The sequence below is a fragment of the Hyla sarda genome, chromosome 1 (genome assembly GCF_029499605.1).
Source record: "Hyla sarda isolate aHylSar1 chromosome 1, aHylSar1.hap1, whole genome shotgun sequence".
Classification (NCBI taxonomy): Eukaryota; Metazoa; Chordata; class Amphibia; order Anura; family Hylidae; genus Hyla; species Hyla sarda.
The window spans coordinates 320,163,001-320,186,863 of record NC_079189.1 but is presented as its reverse complement, the minus strand read 5'-3'; the positions used below and the strand labels follow the sequence as shown (position 1 = coordinate 320,186,863).

Sequence of the window (23,863 nt, the reverse complement as noted above, 5' to 3'; positions counted from 1 at the left end):
ACCAGCAGCAAACAACAGTGCTGCAGACACAGTCACTGTGTACTGAACTCAAAATTGCAAAAAGACTCTCTCAAATACTATTAGGAATGGACTGCTGGGTATGGATAATACCATCTACAGACTAGTTTAACCAGCAGACTAGTTGTTGTGGAACAAAGACACAGATTTGCCCTAAAAAATTATTTCTCCCTCCTTTGAAAACCTTTCTGCAGCTGAGGCAACACACAGCTCTCTGCCCCTCTGTAATACAATGCTGTTCACAGTGACTGAGGGGTTAATCGCTGCAGTAAGAATTAATTTCTGTGCAAAAATGCCGTGCTCTGTGTCCTACAGAAAGCTGAGGTGACAAAAAGGTGAAACTCTGCTGCAAAAAGTTTTTCTGTGTAACACACACAGCGATGTCCGTCCTATCTCTTTGCAGTGTAATGAATGAAATGACGAGCTGGAAAATGGCTGCCAAATATATAGGTCTGTGACATCACAGGGGTGACTGGCTGCTGATAGGCCGCATCCTGCATGTGATTCAGGGTCATCCCGCCTACCTGCCTTCCCGCCTTCCCAGCATTCCTTGCCCCATGTACTGACATGTGCATCTGCCATTTTAGATGCCCTGGAGCCGGTGCCACAGTAATTGGAGTTTAATGAAGTGATTCACGCGATATTTGCATTCATTGCAAATCGAATTTTTCCTGAAATTCGTAATGAATTCGCCGTTTGTCAGCTTCGATTCACTCATCTCCAGTTTACACACCTGGATTTGGAGATTTTCTGCCATTCTGCTCTGCAGATTCTCTCAAGCTCTCTCAGGTTGCATGGGGACCGTTGGTGGACAGTCATTTTTATTTCTCTTAAGAGATGTTAAATTGAGTTCAAGAGAGGGCTCTGGCTGGGTCACTCAAGGACAAATACAGAGTTGTCCCTAAGCCCCTACTGGGCTGTTTTGACTGTGTACTTTGGATCATTGTCTTGTCTTATCTGTGTGCTCAGGGTCATTATCCTGTAAGAAGCTGAACCTTTGGCCCAGTCTGAGGTCCTGGATCAGGTTTTCATAAATATTGACTGACTGTCCAACCTGCTGACCCTTACCCCCATATCACAGCATGATGCTTCTGTCACCATGTTCACTGTAGGGATGTATTGTGATAAGCAGTGCCTGGTTTCCTCCAGATATGATGTTTAGAATAGAGGAAGGATGGTTGTGAGGACCAATCTAAGAGACAGACCATGGGAAGTTCCAGGTTCACCAAGAAATGTGGGAGATCACCCAATTGCTTAAAGACAGCCATCTTACCTTCCTTAGCAGTTAGCTGGAATGGATACCCTTACCTGTATTTAAGCATAGAGAGGGCTTTAGGGCCATTCAGGGCTGCATAGTTTGCCTAAATAGATCTGGCAGGATGAAAATGATGAAACCCTGAAAGTCCATTGGAAAAACCTCTCAGGCCTTTTGAAGAATCAGGTTCTTTTCCTTTTAGAAATGTATCCTAAAGAATAGATCTCTGGGTCTATCGTTGTCAGGGGGTTTGGGTGAAAATGCTCTATGAATCTGGCTTATTTAAATTGTCTTCTCAAAGGGACATTGAAGTAGAGCGCCAAAGAACAAATGGACTCAATTCTCCAGTTGAAAGGGTGTCACTTCTATTGGCAGACCACGAAAAATTGGGACAATGCCTATTTTCAAGGTCATTAAGAAGAATGGAAGAATGAAATAGAATATCTGTTAAAGCCTCTAGTTTCAATAAATGGTCATTCATTTCCTGCCCAGTGGTGAGAAAATGTAGATGAGCCTGCCAGTCCCATTTGTCCTTCAGAGTGCCCGATAGTTCCCCTTAATCTGATTGAAGAGAGGCCTAGCAAATAAAATGGGGGAGCTTGAGGCCCGAATACTGGAGGAACACATTGACTCACATGACTGGGCTGTCAATCTGCAGGAGTTTACATTATATTGCAAGGATAGGGTGAACAGGAAAGGTGGTGGCGTGTCTGTATGTTAGAAGCGGTATGCCATAGCGTGTGATGATACTGAGGATGCGAAATCACTGTGCGTAGAATTACAAATGGAGGGAAACAGTGAAAAAATAATTTTTTGTGTAATCTATAGACCCCCCAACACCACTGAGGAGATAGAAGGTCAACTGCATAAACAAATAGAGAGGGCTGCCCGGGCAGGTACAGTGGTAATAATGGGAGATTTTAGCTATCCAGATATAGTTTGGGTCAGCGTTTGGCTAAAACTACAAAGGGGAGACAATTTCTACATTTATTGCAGGATAATTTTATGGGCTAGTTTGTGAAGGACCCAACAAGAAGTGATGCTCTGTTGGATCTGGTCATTTCTAACAATGCAGAGCTGGTTGGTAATGTAACTGTGCATGAAAACCTTGGTAATAGCGACCACAATATAGTTTCTTTTGACTTAAAGTGTAGAAAACAAAGACCTGTTGGGAGGGCAAAAACATATAATTTAAAAAAGGCAAATTTCCCTGGGCTGAGAGCTGCACTAAAGGACATAGACTGGGAGGAGCTGTTCTCAAATACTGATACAGATGGTAAATGGGAAATTTTCTAATCAATACTGAATAACAGCTAAATTTATTCCTAAGGGGAACATGTATAAATGATTAAAACTAAATCATACGTGGCTGACAAATGATGTTAAAAGAGCAATAAACAACAAAAAATTGCTTTCAAAACATACAAATCTGAGTGGTCAGCTATCCCATTTAAACAGTACAAGGAGCTTAATAAAATCTGTAAAAATTTAAGAAAAACAGCAAGGATTAAAAATGAGAGACAGGTGGCCAAAGAAAGCAAAACAAATCCCAAATTTTTTTTTAGATATAGAAATGCAATAAAAAAAAAAAAACAGTGATGGAGCATGTGTGACCCCTTAATAATGATAATGAGGAGGGTTCACTGGCGATTAAGAGAAGGCAGAGCTACTGAATGGGTTCTTTAGTTCTGTAAATACGAAGGAAGATGGAGGAGCAGACGCAGGCCGGGCCAGTGCTGGTAACACATGATGGAATGTACTGAACTGGCTTAATGTAGAGATGGTACAAGGTAAATTTAGTAAAGTAAATGTAAGCAGGACCAGATGGATTACACCCAAGAGTTCTTAGAGAACTAAATTCAGTCATTTCTGTACCCTTGTTCATGATTTTAGAGATTCTCTGGTGTCTGGTAGTGTGCTGAGGGACTGGCGCAAGGCAAATGTGGTACCAATCTTCAAAAAGGGCTCTAGGTCATTCCTCAGGTAATTATAGACCAGTAAGCTTAACGTGCATTGTGGGTAAATTGTTTGCAGGACTTATAGGGGACTACATACAGGAATACATAGGGGGGAATAGTATTATAAGTGATAGCCAGCATGGGTTTACTAAGGTTAGAAGTTGTCAAACCAACCTAATTTGCTTTTATGAAGATGTGAGTAAAAGCCTTGATAGAGGGATTTTGCAAAAGCGTTTGATATTGTCCCTCATAGACGTCTGATAGGTAAGTTAAGGTCTTTGGGTGTGGAAACTTTAGCTTGTAACTGGATTGAAAACTAGCTTAAGGATCGTACGAAATAGAGTATATAATTGTGTTGCCATATACCAGCAAGTAATGAAATATGAGTCCCCTCAGCAAATTGCAGAATTTAGAAAAAATGTTGTTCCAAAGGGAACAGGGGTGCTGTATAAAACTTAGCTTTTAATTATATGCTAGATAAAATATAAATATCAGGTGTTCTACCACAGAAGACAAAACATAACATAATTAGGAGCCACCAAACAAAGGTGATACACATTGGTCACTGGAAAGGACCACACAATTCAAAATTGTCAATGATCAGAGAAAGATATATTACACTACATCCTGTAGCAAACAATGTTTATAGTATCACAAGCGACAAATGTCAGATGAAAAAGTATAAAGCTATCTTAATTAGCTAGTAATGCCAAATTTGAGCCAAAGGTTGTCCCTGTCCCAACGCTTTCTGTATGGGGGATGGATGAAGCATAGGATCCCCCACACTTCATCAGGGGACATACAGTATATCCAGGTGTGCCAATCCTCACACCGTTACAAAAAATGTCTAGTTGTATAAAAGAGCTTATAATAAAGCCTATTACATATGATTTAAGATGAACAATTCATAATGGATATTTTCAGCAAACTCATGTCAATATGATCATGACAAGAAAGACGTCATCCCCAGGTAAACATGTAATAGCGCTATGTAGTCAAATGCTGATACGGTCCTGACTACAGCCTAAGACCAATAAAGGGGATAGACATCCAAAGTTATCAGGCAAAACTCTGCTGTGGCAGAGTAAACCGGCACGGTGTCCGGATAGACGTGCTGTGTGTGCACTCCGGCGTCTCGCTGCACTTTTATACAACTAGCCATTCTTTGTAACGGTGTGAGGATTGGCACACCTGGATATACTGTATGTCCCCTGATGAAGTGTGGGGGATCCTATACTTCATCCATCTCCCATACAGAAACACGTTGGGACAGGGAAGGGACAACCTTTGGCTCAAATTTGGCATTAACTAGCTAATTAAGATAGATTTATACTTTTTCATATGACATTTGTCGCTTAAGGATCTTACCCAGAGAGTGATGGCCAATGATTCGTACTCTGATTTGTCCCCGGTTATTAGTGGTGTACCCCAAGGTTTAGTACTGGGCCCACTTTGTTTAATTTATTTATTAATGATATAGAGGATGGGATAATTAGCTCTGTTTCTATCTTTGCAGATGGCACCAAGCTTTGTAGCACAGTACAGTCTATAGAAGATGTGCATAAGTTGCAAGATGATTTGGATAGACAAAGTGTCTGGGCTTCCACTTGGCAAATGAGGTTCAATGTGGATAAGTGTAAAGTTATGCATCTGGGTACTAAAAACCTGCATGTATCGTATGTCTTGGGGGGGGGGGTTAAACTTGGAGAGTCACTGGTAGAGAAGAATCTGGGTTTACTTGTAGATCATAGACTACAGAATAGCATGCAATGTCAATGCCTCACCTGGAATATGCTGTTCAGTTTTCGTCACCAGTCCATAAAAGGGACGTAGTGGAGCTGGAAAGGGTGCAGAGACGCGTGACTAAACTAATATGGGGCATGGAACACCTCAGCTATGAGAAAAGGTTAAAGGAATTACATTTGTTTAGTCTTGAGAAGAGACATTTAAGAGGGGATATGATCAATATATAGAAGTATATAAATATCCCATAAAAAAATATGGAGAAAAACTGTTCCAGGTTAAACCCCCTCAAAGGACAAGGGGGCACTCCCTTCATCTGGAAAATAAAAGGTTTGGTCTCAAGGGGTGACACGCCTTCTTTACCATAAGAACTGTGAATTTATGGAACAGTCTACCTCCGGAACTCGTCACAGCAGGAACAGTTGAAAGTTTTAAAGCAGGGTTAGATAAATTCCTGGAACAAAATAACATTAATGCTTATGCAGAAATATAAAATCCCACCCCTTCTCCTTCATCCCACCACAATCCTGCCCTTCAATTCCTTGGTTAAATATAATAGATAAAACAGAAAATTCCTTGGTTGGACTTGATAGATGATGTCTTTTTTTCAACCATGCTAACTATGCAACTATATTACTGCTTGGCAAGGAAGACCAACTATTGTCGCAAGCCCACTCATCTGTGAAGTTCTCACATCCGGAGAAGAAGGGAGGATTACCACTCAAACATAGGAAAGTTCAGGAGTACTGGCAGTAACAGGGATGAGCTAGATTCATGCTACCCCAGATGTTGAGGGAAAGACAAGAGAGATGGACTCCTAAATGGTGGACCAGATGAGGAAGATTAAGGTGAGTCCTGTAACTCTGGTAAACCAGGGCTTTTGAGAGGTAGCCAGACTGGGTATGGGTACCAGGTGGGCCAGAGTATGTAGCCTGCGGCACTGAAGGCAGTGTGTGAGTATTAGTACGCAGTTCAAAGAAGTGGGTAATATGACCCAGGACTGAGGAGGCGGATGCTTGAGAGACTGCAGAGTGCAAAGCACGTTTCCCCTTTGTCTTTAGCTGACCATGTGATGAGAGCTGGCATTGGCGTTAAGTGTTCAAACAAGGTGGTCGAAAAGAAGGTTTAAGACATCTTAATCCAATTTAAGAGCAGGCCTACGGACCAGCATCTAGTTCACTGTGTCAAGCAATCAGACTAATTTCTTCTGTTACATATCATTTTCAGATATCCAGTAGGCACATTGGGTATTGTGTGCCCCTAGTTAGCCTTTGTCCCCTCCAAGAGGTCTAGTTTGTTTGAGCTGCAGTCCTTTTTGATTGTTATGTAGGTTAAGGGTGTGCCCTTCTTTAAGACATGTAATTCACTGGAAATAGTACATAGACCTCTAGGAAATAAACCTATGGTGGTCAATCAGAGCAGTGCATCCGCATGTAAAATAAACCAAATACAGTCCATGCATTGGTTTTGAGAGAACGTTAAGATTTATAGCAAATGATATGGGACAATTGTGCTGGTTATTGGCTACCAGTAGGCCACAAGAGCCAGGAGGTTGTATGTAAGATTTGCAAACTGTGCACTATAAGACAATCAGGTGCAAAGCAAATGTAATTGGTATTCACATGATACTGTACAGAATACTGTATAGTACTGTCCATATGTTCCACAGGGATAATGTGCTGTAATATAGGGCTGAAGACACTATATAGGGCTGTTGTAAGTTTGAGTCATCTGCAGTGAAATCAAATACTATAGTATTTGAAAAACTATAGTGGAAAGATTTGCAGCTTTTACCATGTAAACCCAACCTAGGAATCACCTATTTTTTTTTTTATTGTTTAGAGCCAGATACTGAGACATGTTTTTTTTAAATCTGTTTCTGTTTTCTTATTATAATTTTTTTAAAGTATTTTTTTGTATATTATGGAGACAGCCATCTTGCCTGTATTTAAAAGCATTTAGAGATATGCTTTACAGCAAGCCCTATGGACAACATAGGCAACATTAGAATGAATATATTACCTACAAGCCCAAAAGGCTAATGGTAATCATACAAAAACCTACAAAAATTTAGCGCCTCTTGAGAAAGGGATCACCCGAAACACGTGTCGAGGTAGCAGGACAACCACCTGGGAGTCGTCAGCATGTCACAATCAGGTAAAGCATTGACCTAAGACATCTTTTTATTAGTGCGCTGACTTGACTTATATTGTATAATTGTACTATTGACAGCATTGTGATTCTTGTTATACATCCCGGTGGCATTCTGCTTAGCTTTTGTTGGGGGGAATTTTAAGGATGGGTTATTTTATGGGTGTTTTTCTACCTGTTTGTATAGATTAATAAAGATTGAATTTTGGATATTTTCGGGCTAATTTTTTGTAGGTTTTTGTAACATTAGAATGAAGCTATTCCATTTACAGTAACCCCCCGACCTACGATGGCCCCGACATATGATAAAATCGACATACGATGGCCTCTCAGAGGCCATCGCATGTCGATATCAGCATCGACATACGATGCTTTTATATGTCGGGGCCATCGCATTAACTGCTCTCCGGCAGCGCAAAATGCTTAAGCTGCTGTCGGATAGCAGTTTAAGCATCCCTGGCAGGTTCGCTTACCTATTCCCGCTGCTCCGGGTCCACTTCGCGATCCTCCGGTGTCTTGCGCATCTTCTCCAGGGTCTGGGCCTCGCTTTCTGGCGTCGTTATTACGTCACTACGCACGCCGCACCCGCGCAGCAGCGTAATAACATCACCAGAAAGCGAGGCCCGTACCCTGGAGAAGATGCGCAAGACACCGGAGGATCGCGAAGAAGACACCGGAGCAGCGGAACAGCATCGGGAGCCCCTGGGACAGCATCGGGAGCGGTGAGGACCTGTTCCGGAGCGACGGGGACAGGTGAGTACAGCTTCCTATACTTTACATTGCACGGATCCCTCAACATACGATGGATTCGACAAACGATGGGTCGTTTGGAACGAATTACCATCGTATGTTGAGGGACCACTGTATATGAATCTCTACGTGGACCTATGTCCATGTCAGGAACTGTCCAGAGTAGGAGCAAATCCCCATTGTAAATCTATCCTGCTCTGGACAGTTCCTGACATGGATAGAAGTGTCAGCAGAGAGCACTGTGGTCAGACAGAAAATAACTCCAGAAAGAAATACAACTTCCTTTGTAATATACAGCAGCTGATAAGTACTGGAAGGATTAAGATATTTAAATAGAAGTAATTTACAAATCTGTTTAACTTTGTAGCAGCAGTTGATTTTAGAAAAAAAATCAAACAGAGTTCCCCTTTAAATAGCACATAAAATAGCACATAAAGGTTATTATTTCTTCACTCTTTGAAGTAAAATATATGTTCAGGTTAGTCAAGATCAAGAATTAGAAACTCTGTGGCAGGCCGTGTAAAATTGTTACACAGAGTCCCTCTTAATTCGGGGTGGTCTTTATTCATTTCAGAAATGATTTACTGTAAACCTGATGGATGAGAAAACTTTAACCGCACCCACATACCTCTGCTGCCCACTGACTTGTTATGCTGAAATATGGGATGCATGTTTTTATGTGCTTAGTAAAGTCTGACTGATTCTATAGAGACTTGTAGACATGGAACACTTCAAGTGACTTCATGCATTATATCCACCTTAGCTCTAGATTTAAATTGAGAATATTTCTCCTCTGTACAATACATTCCAGACAGACATACAATTTCAACCACTTATTGCATAGTTTTGTTTAGACCTATGTAAAAAGAAATATGGTCACGGAATCACCATATATGCCAGATAAAGGGCCAGATTGGTAGTTGAATAAAATCATGTGGCTTGATTTTTGCAGAAAATTGCTAGTTTTCAATTGTACATTATGCCTTATAACATATATTTCTGTTTGAGAGGCAATACGAATAAATACATTTTGTGTACTTTGTTATTTTGTTTAGCATAACAAAGAATTTTATAATATAAGATTCATTTTGTCTTTTGGAACTTGTTTTATATTTTTTAATAGGCTATTTTGACTTAATTGAAAAGTATTATTCATGTCAGTGTGTCAGTTATAACAGGATCACAAAGATGGCAGACTTAAAGGGGTTAATCAGGGTTTGAAAAGCAGAGCTAAATTCTTTAAAAAACAGAACCACATCTGTCCTCAGTTAATGTGTGGTATTGCCGGTCAGTTCCCTTGAAGTGAATGGAGCCAAGTAGTAATACCATACACAACCTGAGGGCATGTGTGGGGCTGTTTTTGGCAAAAAATATGAGCTTTTTTCCTATTCCTGGATAACCCTTTTAACAAGCAACACAAAGTTAATCATGTGGCTCCAGTGCACCCCCACACAACTAACAAGCATCTCACAGCTCTATAGGAAATAGTGACCAAAGTTGTGTCCAAAAGCCATAAAATTACTAAACTTTACAAAGAAGCAGAGATGCATTTAACTTAACTGACTGCTTCAAATCAAAAAGAATAGTACAACTTAGATGTTTAAAAGACATATGGGAGTGTATAAGGGATCGGTTGATAAGCTTTTAAGAGTAGGTAAGTTCTACACTTGTAAGTTATTAGATGTCATTTATCTTAAGTTTTCCAACACATGTTATACTGTGCCACATAAAAGGTTGGTACATAAAATGAGAGTTTAATCTCAACAGTTTAATCTAAAATTGGGTCACTGTTGCCCGTATTGTACCACATGGGTTAGTAATAGACCATATTATTATATATTTTAATATATTTGTACTTGACCTTGAAGAGAAATGTCACTGTAAATTATAATTTTTTTGCAGATGATATTAAAATGTATAAATTGAGCCAGCAGGGCTCCGCTTCTAGTGCACAATTCACTGAGTTTTGTGGAGGATCTTCTGGGGACATATCTCTTCTGGACGAATTTTAGTAAGTGACCCCTTGTTGGACTCCTGTTCACCCACACTATAACCCAGTGTATTGAGTTTTGTGTGAGTGAACAGGCTGACAGTTTTCCTTTAAATAGGCACTGTTAAATAAAAACGTTTTTTATATGTTGAACATCTTGGCAAAACATTAACCTTTCTTATGTACTTCATAAAAAAATATGTATTTCATTTTTTATAGAAATCATGGCTTTGTCCAAGCTGAAGCACAGCCATGGACAAAGTCCAGTAAGTGAGGTTGGGCTAGCACTCCTCTGTGCTCTCTCCTGTCTGATAGTACTTCTCTGTGCTCTCTCCTGTCTGATCATACTCCTCTGTGCTCTCTCCTGTCTGATAGTACTCCTCTGTACTCTCTCCTGTCTGATAGTACTCCTCTGTACTCTCTCCTGTCTGATAGTACTCCTCTGTGCTCACTCCTGTCTGATAGCACTCCTCTGTGCTCTGTCCTGTCTGAAAGTACTCCTTTGTGCTCTCTTCTGTCTGATCATACTCCTCTGTGCTCTCTCCTGTCTGATAGTACTCCTCTGTACTCTCTCCTGTCTGATAGTACTCCTCTGTGCTCAATCCTGTCTGATAGCACTCCTCTGTGCTCTGTCCTGTCTGATAGTACTCCTTTGTGCTCTCTTCTGTCTGATAGGACTCCTCTGTGCTCTCTCCTGTCTGATAGCACTCATCTGTGCTCTCTCCTGTCTGATAGCACTCCTCTGTGCTCTCTCCTGTCTGATAGCACTCCTCTGTGCTCTCTCCTGTCTGATAGCACTCCTCTGTGCTCTCTCATGTCTGATAGAACTCCTCTGTGCTCTCTCCTGTCTGATAGCACTCCTCTGTGCTCTCTCCTGTCTGATAGTACTCCTCTGTGTTCTTTCCTGTCTGAAAGAACACCTCTGTGCTCTCTCCTGTTTGATAGCACTCCTCTGTGCTCTCTCGTGTCTGATAGGACTCCTCTGTGCTCTCTCCTGTCTGATAGCTCTCCTCTGTGCTCTCTCCTGTCTGATAGCTCTCCTCTGTGCTCTCCCCTGTCTGATAGCACTCCTCTGTGCTCTCTCCTGTCTGATAGCACTCCTCTGTGCTCTCTCCTGTGTGATAGCACTCCTCTGTGCTCTCTCCTGTGTGATAGCACTCCTCTGTGTTCTTTCCTGTTTGATAGGTCTCCTCTGTGCTCTCTCCTGTCTGATAGTACTCACCTGTGCTCTCTCCTGTCTGATAGCACTCCTCTGTGCTTTCTCCTGTCTGATAGTACTCCTCTGTTCTCTCTCCTGTCTGATAGTACTCCTCTGTGCTCTCTCCTGTCTGATAGGACTCCTCTGTGCTCTCTCCTGTCTGATAGGACTCCTCTGTGCTCTCTCCTGTCTGATAGTACTCCTCTGTGCTCTCTCCTGTCTGATAGTACTCCTCTGTGCTCTCTCCTGTCTGATAGGACTCCTCTGTGCTCTCTCCTGTCTGATAGTACTCCTCTGTGCTCTCTCCTGTCTGATAGGACTCCTCTGTGCTCTCTCCTGTCTGATAGTACTCCTCTGTGCTCTCTCCTGTCTGATAGTACTCCTCTGTGCTCTCTCCTGTCTGATAGGACTCCTCTGTGCTCTCTCCTGTCTGATAGTACTCCTCTGTGCTCTCTCCTGTCTGATAGGACTCCTCTGTGCTCTCTTCTGTCGGATAGTACTCCTCTGTGCTCTCTCCTGTCTGATAGGACTCCTCTGTGCTCTCTCCTGTCTGATAGGACTCCTCTGTGCTCTCTCTTGTCCTATCAGACAGTGCTAGCCCACCCTCACTTACTGGACTTTGTCCATGTCTGTGATTCAGCTTGGACAAAGCCATCATTTTATAAGCCATGATTTCTATGAAAAGGAAATAAAATTTACTTAGGAAGAATATTATAAAGGTTAATGTTTTGCCAAGATGTACAACATATAAACAGTTTTTGTATCTGACATGTGTCCATTTAAGCAAATCTTTATTAAATATTTGCCAGTCTTATATCAATAACTAGGTCAAGAACATGGAACTAGATATATCAGAAACTCTTGGACAGACTTAAATGTGCACTGTCATTTTAAAAGACTTTTGACATGTCGTAGATGTCGTAGAAAGATGTCAAAACATTTGATTGGTTGGACACTAAGTGCTAAGTGGGAGAAGAATGCGCTATGCGAGACAAACTTATAATGTAATTCTGCACTTTTATCCCAACTATTCTAATAATTAAAACTTTGGCATGTTTCTAAGTCATGTCAAAAGTCTGTTTAAAGCACCTCAAACTGCCTCAAATTGGCTTAAAAAAAAAAAATCAAAAGAAGAATGGCAGAAAGATTCCTGCTATTCGTAACATCATATTTCTTTTTAATATGCTGTGAACAATGAATGTAACAGTCAAAAATTAGTAGACATGGACACATTTTCTGGATTTGCATATTTTAATGGATCTTCAATACAGCAAAAATATTTTTTACTAAAGCAGGTGGATTACTATACGGCAGTGTTCACACACAGCAGTAAAATAGGTTTTAAAAAAGCGTCAGTTTTTTAAATGTGTTTATTTGTAATATATTTTGCTAAAGTCTATAAAAAAAATCAGTGCACACATTGTATAGAAAAACAGCAGTGATTACTACTCTGGAATTACAGCCATTTATTTATACAACGTGTGCTCTGATGACAGATTTCTCATAGACTTCAAAGGGGCTATATGGGGACCCCACTGGCTTGTTTCTTGCACTATTCACTGCAACCTGATACAATGTCCTCATCTGCCCACTGCTCCATTTTCACTCAGTTCCTTCCTTCTGCCTATTAAAACTACATTTCCCAGCAGTCCTCACTGCCAAGAAATGTAGAAAGGGAGCTTGGTTTGACATTATGACGTCAGAGGGGGCATGACTTGACAAACAATGATAGAGAGGGCACGGGAGGAGGTGTGGCGGGACAATGCTTGAAAAGAGGGGGGCTTATCGGTATGATGTCAGAAGGAGTGCAGTTTACAAAAAAAGATGCTGTAAGCCAGGAAAAAAGAGTCACATGATCTCTGTCTCTGTTGGAAAGGGAAGAGGGGAGAGAGGAGATGATGTGGACAGAGGATGGAATATTTTTCTTCACTTCCTGACTGTCACACCACATTCCAAAAGGGGAAACATCCCAATTCAGGTAATACGTGTATATTACAATACAGTTGGTTTGTCCATGAGAGGACAAAATCTGAATCATTTTTGCCATCTGTAGTACCCTTTATCTGTATATATATATATATATATATATATATATATATATATATATATAAAAGAACCAGATACAGGCGCAGCACTCCAACAAAAAAGTGATTTAATGTCTCATGTCAGCATTACATATGTACGTATGTATCTGGTTCTTATCTTGGATGGACTCTGATCAAGTCCTTTGGGACGCTGGGCACCAATTTTCTGGTTGGACTGGATAAGTAGTGCTGCTTTACTTTGGGATTATATATATATATATATATATATATATATATATATAAATGTTTCTTTATACTGCCAATTTCAGCAGTCCCAGGGGTGGGCTTAAATGACCAAGGATTTTGTCCCTTAGCAATTAGTAGATAGAATTGTGACATACAGTACTCAGATCAAAAAGTAGATAGAATTGTGACATACAGTACTCATTGATCAAAAAGAATTTGAATTTTTGACACCTTCTTCACCCGTGATACCCACGTTTTACGCTTTACCTAAAGTACATAAGGGGCTTATTCCCCTGAAGGGACGCCCCATTGTATCAGGGGTTGGGAGTATCTCGCAAAACGTGGGTATCTATATTGACAAAATATTATGCCAGTTTGTTTTCTCATTACCCTCATACTTGAGAGACACCATGGACCTGCTCCAATGAGTGGAGGGCATCACAATCGACAATGAGACCATCCTGGCTAGTATAGATGTCGAAGCCCTTTACTCGTCCATCCATCACCATGTTGGTTTGCAAGCAGTGGAATATTTTCTCAAAACGAGAGGTGCTCACTTTCATGAACACAACACATTTGTTCTCCAATTATTGGAGTTTGTACTTACCCATAATTATTTTTTGTTCCAAGGCCGAGTCTACCACCAACACAGGGGGACCGCTATGGGGAGCCTTTGTGGCCCCAGCTATGCGAATCTCACCCTGGGTTGGTGGGAGGCCACTATCCTTTTTTCAGATGATAGGGAACATTTTAGTGAACATGCACTATTATGGTTACGTTTTATTGATGACGTGTTTGTGTTATGGAATGGGACTAAGGATACATTTGAGCAACTGGTACAGGCTATTAATATCAATGAGATTGGCCTTCTGTTTACCTTTGAGACTCAGGAGAGGGTATAACATTTTCTGGATGTCAGTATCATTAGGGACCAAGATGGCACACTTCAGAGTACCATCTTTCGCAAGGGTACCTCTACGAACAGCCTCCTGAGGTGGGAAAGCTGCCACCCGGGTCCCCTCAAAAGGGGGATCCCCAAAGGGCTGTTTCTCCGCCTCAGGAGGAACTGTTCTCGTCCTGAAGACTATAAAAAGGAAGCATTGATCATGAAACAGCGGTTTCGCGATAGAGGTTACCCTGATTATGTACTTAATAGAGCTTATAGAGAGGCCTCTATGAGACCACGGAGTGAACTTCTAACTCCCAAGTAGAGCACTGACAATTTGACCAGTTTGCCACCTGCCAGGATCATTGGAACATATGACTAATTATCTATTCCTGTGCGTGATATTATCTCTAAACATTGGGATATATTAAAAATTGACCCGGATTTACGAGAAATCATTACCGACATGCCCCAAATCACCTACAGAAGAGGCCGTAGCCTAGGTGACATGCTTTTCACAGCCATCTTCAACAATCTAATTCAACCTCACAAACCTGGCTGGGTCGCATGTCACCTACAAAAGGTTGTTTTAAATGTGGCCACTGTCGGGCATTGCGGTATGTGACTAAAACCTATACCTTACCAATTCAAAATGAACAGATTACCATTCCGCATTTTATAAATTGCTCCACCAAGGAAGTTATTTATCTTGCGGTTTGTTCTTGCCCCTTGCTATATGTGGGGAAAACGAGTAGGGAGTTTAAGAAGAGGATTCTGGAACACATTGGGGACATTAGGAATTCCCGGGTTACTTCTGTTGCTAACCATATAAACAATGTCCATGGGGGCTCCCTGGACCAGTTATCGTTTATTGGAATTGAAAGGGCATTTATTTCTGAGAGAAAGGGGGATATAGATAGGATTTTACTCCAGAAAGAATGTCGCTGGATCCATAATCTGAAGACAGTAGCCCCTCGGGGCCTTAATGAGCAAATTCAATTTGGGTGCTTTCTTTAAAAGTTGTTTCCCGGTGATCCCACACAGGATGACCAATTAGGCAGCTAGGAACGGCTGTAGTCAGCCGCTAGGAGTAAGTGGTCATCCATCTATACTAGGGGACACTAGTTGGTTATAGGAGGTTCCTGTGCGGGACCGCCCTTTTTAGGGCGGCCACCCTACCTAGGCTGTAGGGTCCCCTAATAGGGACTACTAGGGGCAGCATAGGTTCCCTAGAGCCACGTTATACTCCTTTCCCTTATCAATAGGCTGTGCCCCCCCCCCTCTATTGTGTGGGACCACTGGAATTCTAACTTAGAACCCTTTATTCTAGTGGCTTCATTCATTAACCATACTGTTAATTATTTTATTAAATCACCCAATAAATTCTGATATTTGTAACCATTTATATATATAAAAAGTATTAATTTTGGCAGTATCCCCTAGCAACAGTTGATGACCTTATCCCCTGGTCCCCACTGTGTTCCATATTTGTTACTTTTGATCTTGGAAGGCGTAAATTGGTCTGTGCCTGCTGCATATTATAAATCTCAATTATATATCAAAAATGTTTTACCTAGGAGATTTTGTATCTGTTCACTCCAAATTTTACAGCCCCTGGTACTAGTTTAACATTTAATTATCACGGTTGTGATATAAGATCACCCCAAACAATAGTGGATCTCCTTTCCTGGTATTTATGGGGTTAACTAGCCTTATTTATCAGAAACAAATTTCCACTATAATACTTCACTATAGCGTCAGTTGTTTGCTTCATTCCATAGGCTAGACTTACCTGCTTGTCTTAGTCTCTAAATCGCTTCAGCCGATGTTTGACTTTGCGCTGGCAATTGCGCATCAATGCGCACGCCCCCCCGTGACGGCGTCTCTCGGTGGGCGTGGCTGAGCATATTTGTACTCGGCAATAAGCGGATGTGATGTCAGACGCCATCTCCTCGCTGGAACCTGCGAGAGAGCCGGTAATCCCCGGCTTCCTGCTGTTTGCAGGTGTCTCACGCCGCACTTCTGTTTATCCCCGGAAACCGTGAGTACTATAGGCTGTTACTGTGCAGTTCTATAGAACTTTCTCCCCACAGGATATCATTGTGTGAGAAATATTCTTGCTTTTTTCTAGGTGGATCGCAAGTGATCGAAACAGACAGTGGATATATGCCATTCTTTTCTTGACAGGCTATGCTATGAGCTAAATATACCTGGGACATGATGTGCTATTTCTAAATCCACTGCATATACCTCTTTGCAACACTTGGAAGTGAATTTTTCCTCTCTAGGACATGATTGCAACTGTGATAACTTTAAAAAAATATTGTTGTATGCTTCATGGTACCTAGATAGTTGTGATTACTTGATAACTGCATATAGATTGCCTCCCTGATGACATCACCGTGACAGGTGATAGAAACACGTTGGCGGTATTTATATTGGCGTTACTAATATTGTATTTTACCAGTGATAGTGCTGCTAGAAGACTGGCTGGGCTCAGCCACTTCTTGGATAACAGCACATCAATCATCTCTTTATTTTGCCACCGGTAACATTAATACCATACACCTATTAGAATTAATATATTTTAATATTTGAAGTAAAAGTTATATTTTAGGCACATCTGGAGGACTTCTCTCCTTTCTTGTCATACCGTACTCAGAAGCAGAGAGTTGAACTAGCCTTTCTCCATATAACAGCCAAGTGCAGCACTGCCCTGCCATATAGATTTACAGTACAATAATAACTCCTTTATTTATATAACACCAATTTATAATGCAGTGCTGCACAGAAATTGTCATCACTCACATCAGTCCCTGTCCCCAATGGGGCTCAGAATCTAAGCACCAAATTGATCTATAACTATGTTTTGGAGTGTGGGATAAAACCAGGGCTCAAGTCCTGTAAAAACGTGTGGGAACTGAGCTCCTGCACTTTTTTCCACAGCAGGAACACCGTTCCCATTAGCAGGAGTTCTGCAGGACCAGCCCTTGAGTGGAAATCTTGGGTGAGTTCCTGCTTTCTTTCCCAGGGCTTGACCCCTGGATAAAACCCACATAAACACAGGGAGAACATACATCTTCTTGCAGATGTTGGTGGGATTTGACTCCAGGGCACCAGTGGTGCAACCCACCAACCCACTGAGCCACAGAGCCACCCACAAAGTAGTGTATGGTAGGCCGGGGTGATGTTGATGTGAATACTTAGCTGGCAAATTGTCAAGTTTGTGGCCAGAAGTAGGGTGGAGATTATAGTGAATGATAGATGTGGAGGGTTATGGTGTCACATGGCAGAAGTGATACAACCCTATGTTGAGATATATAGTCCTACAAAGCACTACTTCAGCAAAGCTGAAATCCGTACCAAAGCCCTGGGAAATTAATACATCTAATGCCAGAGTTTATACATATCAACTTGTTCTTTACTTGTAAAGCAGATTCAATACAAAAGAACACACTTGTAATCATACAGACTTGGCATATAGTACCTGAAATATACTTTAAAGGTTGAAAAGTCACAGTCCTGGAGTAATTGATAGGCTTGAGATTTGAGTAGTATGGGACTTGTAGTCCTGCTGATTCAAAGGCTGACAGCATTTCTGGCCTGGCTTGTTCCCCACAGTACTTAGGATATGCTTGTCTAAAGAAATACATTTTGGTAGAAAATATTAACCCCTCACACTTATATCAGCTCATTGCATGCAAACAATATTTAAAGACACAAAAAACGAGGCTAAAGGCTACTAGGCTACAGTTTCCTGAACAGTGTTCAAAGTAGCAAATGGTGAACCTGCAGCGGGAAACCACACCTGATCTCCTGTACATCATGTTGCCCTTACTACTGCTGCTTCCACTGGGCTCAGATGTTAGCTCCTACTTGAGGGGTGGGGCAAAATCCATGAGGAATACCAGCCATCCCATCAAAGTATGCCTTTCCCCACCCACCAAATGACTCATCTTGTGACATCACATTCACTGGAAGGAACAGGGAGGCTAGTGACATCACAGGAAATAAATAAATCACAGCCAGATGAGTCATGTGATCCAGCCTGAGCCCACTAGAAGAGCAGGAAATATATCATAATATACACTGCTCAATAAAATACAGGGAGCACTAAGATAACACATCCTAGATCTGAATGGATGAACTAATCGTATTAAATACTTTCATCTTTACATAGTTGAATGTGCTGACAACAAAATCACACCAAAATTATCAAAGGAAATCAAATTTATCAACCCATGGAGGTCTGGATATGGAGTCACACTCAAAATCAAAGTGGAAAACCACACTACGGGCTGATCCAACTTTTATGAAATGTCCTTAAAACAAGTCAAAATGAGGCTCAGTAGTGTGTGTGGCCTCCACGTGCCCGTATGACCTCCCTACAATGCCTGGGCATTCTCCTGATGAGGTGGCTAAAGCATCCGCCAACTCCTGGACAGTCTGTGGTGCAACGTGGCATTGGTGGATGGAGTGAGACATGATGTCCTAGATGTGCTTAATCAGATTCAGGTCTGGGGAATGTGGGGGCCAGTCCATAGCATCAATGCCTTCCTCTAACAGGAACTGCTGACACACTCCAGCCACATTAGGTCTAGCATTGTCTTACATTAGGAGGAACCCAGGGCCAACCACACCAGCATATGGTCTCACAAGGGGTCTGAGGATCTCATCTCAGTACCTAATGACAGTCAGGCTACCTCTAGCAAGCACATGGAGGGCTGTGCGGCCCCCCAAAGAAATGCCACCCCACACCATTACTGACCCACCGCCAAACTGGTCATGCTGGAGGATGTTGCAGGCAGCAGAACATTCTCCACGGCATCTCCCAACTCTGTCACATCTGTCACATGTGCTCAATGTGAACCTGCTTTTATCTGTGAAGAGCACAGGGCGCCAGTGGCGAATTTGCCAATCTTGGTGTTCTCTATCAAATGCCAAATGTCTTGCACGGTGTTTGGCTGTAAGCACAACCCCCACCTGTGGACGTCTGGCCATCATACCACCCTCATGGAGTCTGATTCTGACCGTTTAAGGGGACACATGCACATTTGTGGCCTGCTGGAGGTCATTTTACAGAGCTCTGGCAGTGCTCGCATTGATGTGACATCCTGGATGAGCTGAGCCACTTGTGTGGGTTGTAGACTCCGTCTCATGCTACCACTAGAGTGAAAGCACCGCCAGCATTAAAAAGGGGACCAAAACATCAGCCAGGAAGCATAGGAACTGAGAAGTAGTCTGGGGTCACCACCTGCAGAACCACTCCTTTATTGGGGTGTCTTGCTAATTGCCTATAATTTCCACCTGTTGTCTGTTCCATTTGCACAACAGCATGTGAAATTGATTGTCAATCAGTGTTGCTTCCTGAGTGGACAGTGTGATTTCACAGAAGTGTGATTGACTTGGAGTTACATTGTGTTGTTTAAGTGTTCCCTTTATTTTTTTGAGCAGTGTATTTATACAGAACATATAATAACGACAAAGGTCAATGCAATGCTAGTTTAAGTCCCATAAAATCCCTTTAAGAAAACCCTGGGGCTGTTTGGGTGATTCAATGTCCAGAAAAATCTGATTCTTCATTCTTTGCCTGAAGATTGACTTTAATGTGTGTAATCGCATTTCACAGGTCTTTGTTGCACTTCTGTTCTTTGTTGCATGTGGGCTGTGCTAATATACACCCTTTGATCACCCTTTAATTTGTAATTAGTTAAATTGTATTGTTCTTTGCAGCCTTCAAATATTTATCTTCATGTCTAGAAATGAGTGGCAGGGAGTATTTTCCAGACAGGAGAATGAGGAGAACTTAAAGCATAAACACTGCAATTGTCAGGCAGGCTTAAAATACCGCAGAGGCAAAGCACCTGCACTGAAGCATGGCACCTGCATTGTGCGGCAAGAAGCACGCCAAAAATCAGCTCATTCCCTTTAAAGCAGGGTTCATAAACTTTTTTGGTCCAAGGGTGGGTTTACACACCAGAAAATTAAAAGGCAAAATTTGGCCGTAAAATAGATGTAAAATAGAAAAATGTGCTCTATGAAAGTCTACGGAAAAATAGTAGTCAGTGCACACACTGTGATTCCAATATTGCCTGATACTTCACTTCATCTGTTCCCATACACATAAGATAAAAACCTACAAGGCAAGAAGCACCTGCTCTGTCATACAAAAAGCTCACTGTTGTGTATGTAGTAAGGGGAGCCTAGGGCTATTTTTCCCTCAAGGAGTTGTTTTTTCTATCTTTCCAAGACCATATGATCCTAGCATTGCCGCTGCTTTTTTAATGACCAGTCATAAATGTGGTAGCACATCTTGGCCTTATGCTATCATACAACAAAAAACGTGGTCTCAAATGGCTGGAGGTGCTCAACCCCAAATGCTTTTGTACATTTATACTGAGGGAGCAGATCCTGCCCTTGTAGTCCGTTGCTAGGGGGGATCCCCAGCATAAAAATGCATACAATGGAGGATGCCTGCAGCGGACTACAAGTGCCACAACAGAATCCTACACCATATAGACGGTGTGGATGTGTAACAATTAGAATAATACAATACAGGAATATGGGTGCACTACTGTGGTAGATGTATACAATGACATTGGCTATCCCTCAACACTGATGTTAAAATTGAGACATTCGCCAGTATATCCTTATATAAAGGACATACCAGAGCCCGCACACCAATGCCAAGGTTTCTCAAATGGCGCAGGACCTAACACTAATCCTACCTGTGCGTGATAAGCAAAACAGGGGCCAGTGGGCAATTACGGCAGCATTCGGTCGACTCACAGCGTCCTCCCAGGTACCCTCCAGCGTGGCTGAGCACACATACAATGGGAGGAGAGAGGCAAACTGCAAACCCCACCTGAGTTGGCTAATATAGGTGCATGGCCTCACAGGTGCTACCCTAATGCTGCCTGGAAGATATTCAAGGCGCATTACATATGGAGTTAGAATTTTATACTTGGAGGTGTATAAACTCCATATGTAATGCGCCTTGAATATCTTCCAGGCAGCATTAGGGTAGCGTTGGTGTTGGCGTTGGTGTGTGGGCTCTGGTATGTCCTTCATATAAGGATATACTGGCGAATGTCTCAATTTCAACATCAGTGTTGAGGGATAGCCAATGTCATTGTATACATCTACCACAGTAGTGCACCCATATTCCTTATGCTATCATGTTGTATTTTGTCATATGAAATTACATGTTATTATATCAGCCCAGTCATTAAAAAAAACTTTCTTAGGCAAAGACCTAATCGGAATTGTGATGAAAAACACTACTGTTATTTTGCTCTTTAATGGTCTATTCACACGTACTGTATTCTGTGCCGATTTGACGCTGTTACGCCGAGCGCTCCGGGTCCCTGCTCCTCCCCGGAGCGCTCGCGGCGTTCTCCTCTCTGCAGCGCCCCGGTCAGACCCACTGACCGGGAGCGCTGCACTGACACTGCCGGCGGGGATGCGATTCGCATAGCGGGACGCGCCCGCTCGCGAATCGCATCCCAAGCTACTTGCCTGTTTCGGTCCCCGGCTGTCACGTCCTGGCGCGCGTGGCTCCACTCTCTAGGGCATGCGCGTGCCAGCTCTCTAAGATTTAAAGGGCCAGTGTGCCACTGATTGGTGCCTGGCCCAATCACTGTAATTAGCTCCCTCCTGCTCCACCCCTATATAACCTCACCCCCTTCCCAGTATTGCCGGATCTTGTTGCCTTGTGCCAGTGAAAGCGTTTAGTGTATCTCCCAAGCCTGTGTTCCAGACCTTCTGCTGTTGCCCCTGACTACGACCCTTGCTGCCTGCCCTGACCTTCTGCTACGTCCGACCTTGCTCTTGCCTTGTCCTTCTGTACCGCGCCTGTCTCAGCAGTCAGAGAGGTTGAGCTTTGCGGCGGGCTCTAGTGAATACCAGTAGCAACTTAGAACCGGTCCACCGGTACGGTTCACGCCAATCCCTCTCTGACACAGAGGATCCACCTCCAGCCTGCCGAATCCTGACAGACGCGCAAGATTTTCTGCTGAAGATTTCAATGTAAACTGAACACAGCTTGAAATCCTGTGCATCAAATCTGCGCAGAACACTGTACGTGTGAATAGACCCTAGATGGAAATATTTAGTAAAATGGAAGTATAAAGTAAAAGAAATGTATCTGTAACACTCACGGTTCAGTAGATAGGAACACTTGTGGTAGTGGATCCGCTGGACCTGTGTGGCAGATGACATGGGCCGTACCAGAGAGCGGGGTCTAAGGTGCCGCTGGTTTTCACCAGAGCCCGTCGTAAAGCGGGATCGACTTGCAGCGGCAGGTGGCACCCAGGCCGACACCATGACTTGACCACACAGGCAGATAGGATACGCAACTTGAGGTCAGGATAGCAGAAGGTCAGGGCAGGCGGCACAGGAGCGTAGTCAGGAACGTAGCAGGAGGTCAATAGACAGGCGTCAAAGGAGCAAGGTCAGGTCACGGAACAATGAGGTCAGAAAACGGCAAGGCAACTCACAGGAACGCTTTCTCTAAGGCATTAGGGCAACAAAGATCCGACAGGGGTAAGTGGGAGATGCAGAAACTTATAACAGTGTGACAGGTGCAACAGATAATTATGGGCACACTGGCCCTTTAAATCATAGAGCTCCAGCGCGTGCACCCTAGGAGGCAGAGGCACACCCACGAGAGCTGAGAGGAAGCAGCAAAGGACAGAGGTAAGTGACGGGCTGGCATTCGCATGCGGGCGCATCCCGCAATGCGGATCCCAGCCCTGCTTGTTGGGGGACGAGAAGGGGACAATGCGCTCATGGCTAGAGTGAGTGGCCGAAGCGCAAGTTGTCACAGTACACCCCCCCCCCTTTGGTCTCCCCCTCCATTTGGAGCTGAGAAAAGTTTGAGGAGACCACGATCCAGGATGTATTCCTCTGGCTCCTAGGATCTGTCCTCAGGACGAAATCCCTTCCAGTCAACTAAGAAGAATTTCTTACCTCGCACTGTCTTCGTGGCCAAGATTTCCTTAACCTGAAACACATCTGAGGAACCAGAAAAGAGAGTACAAGTAGTTTTCTTTTGAGAAAAACTGTTAATTTCCAGAGGCTTGAGGAGTGACACATGGAAGGAGTTTGGAATACGAAGAGAAGATGGCAAACTGAGTTTATATGAGACTGGGTTAATTCTTTGCAGGACTTCGAATGGACCCAGGAAGCGAGGACTCTACTTGTAACTGGGAATTTTGAAACAAATGTACTTGGAGGATAACCATACGTTATCCTTTATCACCGGGAGAAAAAGACGGAGGAGATCTACTCTTTTTTGTCGGCCTGGGTTTTCATGCGAAAGGAGGCTTGAGACAAAAATTGCCGAGTCTGTTGGCAGATGGACGAGAAGTCACAGATCAGAACATCAACAGCTGGCATACCAATGGAAACAGAAACTGGGAGAGGAGGATGGAGATGATGTCCGTAGACAACAAAGAACGAAGAATTCCTTGTGGATTCGGAATCCTTGTAGTTGTAGGAAAATTCGTCCCAAGGAAGAAGATCAACCCAATCGTCCTGACAAGCTGAGACAAAATGACATAAATACATCTCAAGAATTTGGTTAACCCTCTCTACCTGGCCATAGGACTGAGGGTGATAGGCAGAGAGAAGTCCAGGTTGAT

At 42.8% G+C, this 23,863-nt stretch overlaps 1 long non-coding RNA gene across 1 annotated transcript in view; it reads right to left on the bottom strand.

Annotated features, from left to right (window-relative positions):
- LOC130272904 (uncharacterized) overlaps positions 1-18,154 on the bottom strand; it is a 38,014-nt gene extending 19,860 nt beyond the window's left edge. Inside the window, exons 1-2 of the long non-coding RNA XR_008843782.1 lie at positions 18,028-18,154; positions 17,707-17,858 (exon numbers count right to left, since the gene is read on the bottom strand). This is a non-coding gene — a long non-coding RNA (uncharacterized LOC130272904). The remainder of the gene's footprint in view (positions 1-17,706; positions 17,859-18,027) is intronic.
- Between the last annotated feature and the right edge of the window lie 5,709 nt (positions 18,155-23,863).